Source organism: Condylura cristata, unplaced genomic scaffold, assembly GCF_000260355.1.
Source record: "Condylura cristata isolate star-nosed mole 26May11 unplaced genomic scaffold, ConCri1.0 scaffold00019, whole genome shotgun sequence".
Classification (NCBI taxonomy): domain Eukaryota; kingdom Metazoa; phylum Chordata; class Mammalia; order Eulipotyphla; family Talpidae; genus Condylura; species Condylura cristata.
In genome coordinates this window covers 5,644,521-5,647,937 of record NW_004567120.1, presented here as the reverse complement: position 1 = coordinate 5,647,937, position 3,417 = coordinate 5,644,521, and the positions used below count along the sequence as shown (strand labels likewise).

At 40.5% G+C, this 3,417-nt stretch overlaps 1 protein-coding gene across 4 annotated transcripts in view; it reads right to left on the bottom strand.

Annotated features, from left to right (window-relative positions):
* Positions 1 to 642, bottom strand: part of ZNF711 (zinc finger protein 711) — a 30,049-nt gene extending 29,407 nt beyond the window's left edge. For all 4 annotated transcript variants that reach the window (XM_012727271.1, XM_004685624.2, XM_012727272.1 and 1 more), the window contains exon 1: positions 367 to 642. The gene's annotated coding sequence lies outside the window, so the exon portion shown is untranslated. The remainder of the gene's footprint in view (positions 1 to 366) is intronic.
* Between the last annotated feature and the right edge of the window lie 2,775 nt (positions 643 to 3,417).

Genomic DNA, 3,417 nt, shown 5'->3' with positions numbered 1-3,417 from the left:
AAGGGGGGTTTCTGAGAAAAAAATGTCAGGGGGACACCGCATTCTTCACTCCACTGTTTTGTTTTCCGCCATTTTCCCGTCACCTTAAAACATCGACGGCCTTAACGACAGCTTTCAAGGGCTCTCGCCTAGGGGAAGAGGTAGGCTGAAGGAAAACACTTCCCTCAAATCCTCCAGTCACAAGCAGCGGCTGAAGAGAAAACTGTCCGCCCAAGGGGGAGAGAAAGCGTAGGATTAGATGCCACTTCCATTGTTCCTTTCGCCTTTACACCGCACGCTGGGTCTGAGCCTCTCCTCCCTCCACACAACCGACGCTAAGCGTAGGGCACCCAAGTCCCTCCACTTTCTCCTCAGGAGTCTCCTTACCTGCAGCCGCCGCCGCCTCTGCCAGTTGGACTCAGACCGCGCTCGAGATTTCTGCGGGGGGGAGGGGTGGGAAGGGGGCGGCAGCTGAGGATCCGTAAGGTCCTCACATTCGGTTTCCGAGGTTCCGCAGACCGAACCAATCACAAGCTACTCTGCGTCTGGGAGGCGCGCCGCCTCGTCCTCCTTTATATAGCTGCTGACATGCTGAGATTGCATTACGTCACACTACCCTTGCTGCAGGGTAGGGGGCCGAAGAGGGACGCGCGTCTGTGTCTGTGTGTGTGCGCGCGTGCGCGCGCGCGCTCGGGAAATCTGGACGCTCTGGTAGGATCGTGCTTGGAGACCCCGCCGACTTGCGGTGGCGGCTGCAACGCCGGAGAGTCCAAGTGCGCAAGTCTAGATTTAGGCGCGTCCCTTAGGAGTTTCCATGGGAAGATTGTGTTTTCCAGGTTTCCCAAGGGAGAGGAAGCAGGGGATAGGGTGGGTGGGAATCAATGACCGAGTGGCTACTGGTTAAATCGCTAATTGATGTTGGACTACGTTACAAAACAGGCAGACCAGAATGATAAAGAGGTATGACTCCCGGCATTTAAAATCTATATCTTACAGTTTCCTTTCCTTCATTCCTTTCATTGTTTCTTAGTGATGGACAATATATGAAGAAAGTAGAGTGAAGACAGGCATGGGATGGGAAGGTGGGCAAGAGACCTAAAAAAAGTGAACACTGAAGGTTTCTTGAATGTGTCGCTCTCAGCTTGTGTCTGCATAAGACTGGAGAACAGTGAGAAATTAAGTAGTGACGGATGGGAAAACAAACATGATAATGTGATTAAAAGATTGCATTTGAAAAGACCCTTATTGAGCATTTAGCTTTGGAACCAATAGAGTTTAAGCAGGGAAAGGATGGGACCCTTTAAAAACACCTCGTTCCCTGTGCTAAATAATTTGAGTATTTTACAAAGAGAACATGTTATTGTTCTTGATTAACTTGATAATTTCTGTAACCTAGTATACCAACTATAGGTTTTGAGAAAGGAGATAGGGTATGAAATCCCTAGCATTATACCAAACTTTCTCTGTACAGATAACAAATATTCTAGAGTTTGAGGGCTGTAGGTCTCTGTCACAACTATTCAGTTATACAGTTGTAGCTCAAAATTCAGCCATAGTCAGTATGTACGTAAATGAACATGGATGTTCCAGTAGAACTTATGGAAACTGACATTTGAATATTATGTAATTTTAACATGTTGTGAAAAATTATTGTTCCTTGATTTTTTTCAACTATTTGAAAACGTAAAAACCATTCTTAGACACAGACAATTAAATTAATAGGCAGGCATACAATTTTGGCCTATAGGCTGTAATAGATGTTATTTATTTACACTTATTTTGCCTCCTAGTTGACTTGATTTCTATACATGATGTGATTTTCTACTTTGAATCCTCTAGCAAAGACTTTAATAAATACTTGAAAAAAATCTCAGTGGCAATTGCAGTAGTACACTTCCGATGAAAGAAAGCTGACGAAAGATGTGACCTTTTTACATAAATCACCATTGTGAAGGGTACATTGTGGTACACAATTTGTGAAATCTGAAGGTCATCCTCTTCTCCAGTTTATAAATTAAAATATCCTGAGAATTCCACTTCCTTAATTTCTGTGGAATTCATCCTCTCCTCCCCATTCCTTGTTAGGGTCACATCCATTTTTCCCTGGATTATTATTACTGCCACACCTTTCTAACAAGTTCCTCTGTATACGTTTGCTCATCAAGTCCTGAAATCAGAAATCACCTAATCAGAAAAATATCCCAAGTCTCCCCACTGCATTCTTACTGTCCTTACTGAACAAATGGAGTGTGCAATAACCTCTTGACTCATTTTTCTACTACGTGTCTTTCTCCACTCCGCCAGTTATCTTTTGCAATGCAGATTCTACACCACCACCAGGACAGATATCACTTGCACACCCCTGCTTAAACATGGTTGTCAATTGCCACGATGGTCATGGTTGAAATTAGGGCAAGGGCAGAAGAGACTTGTGGGAATAGTTTCTTCATCTCTGCCCCGGTATTTTTACCATTATCACTTTTTATTTAACTTCAACTGGTCTAATAGTTATGTAGTGATCGCTCATTGGCGGTCTTAATTGCATTCGACTGATATCTAATGATATTAAACATCTTTCATGTGCTTATTTGATGTAATCTCCTTGTTGAAGTGTTGTTCAAGTTTTATGCCTGTCTTCTAATATGGAGTTTCAGAGTTTATATATATATATATATATACATATGCGCGCGTGTGCGCGCGCGCGCACACACACGTTAGATATAAGGCCTATAAGGCCTTTATTAGATATGTTTTGCACATATGGTCACGTCGCCTGGTCTTTTCTTCTATATTATATTATCTTCGGCAAAGCAAAATATTCAATTTTGATGAAGTCCAAATTTACCAAGTTTTTCTTCTATAGATTGTCCTTTGGTAGGGATTCTTAGAATTCTTTCCCTAGTTTCCTCTTAAATTTTTAATAAAAGTTTGATTGTTTTAGGCTTTATATTTATATCTGTGATCTATTTTGAGTTAGTCTTTTTATAAAGTGAGTTCATTTTTATGCATATGGAGTACCAGAGGTTTTGACTTTTTAAACTTTTAAAAAGACAATCCTTTTTCCAATGAGATTCCACACCTTTGTAAAAATATCACATGGCCATATTTATGTAGGTCTTTATCTGTCTTATTTATTAGGCTCCACAGATCTATATATTATATATAACCTCAATACTAGCTTGATTACCTTTTCAATAAATTCTAAAATTGGATAGTGTAGTATTTCTAACTTTTTTTTCAAAATGGTATTTGCTATGCTAGTTCTCTTGTTTCTCCACATAAATTTTAGTTTCATCTTATCTATAGCTACAAGTGCTGTAGGGATTATTATTAATATTGTGTGCATCTATAGATTTATTTGAGAAAATTGACATTTTTTTTTAAAAGATTTATTTATCTGTGCATACAGAACTGGGGTACAGGCCAGAGGCTCAGGTG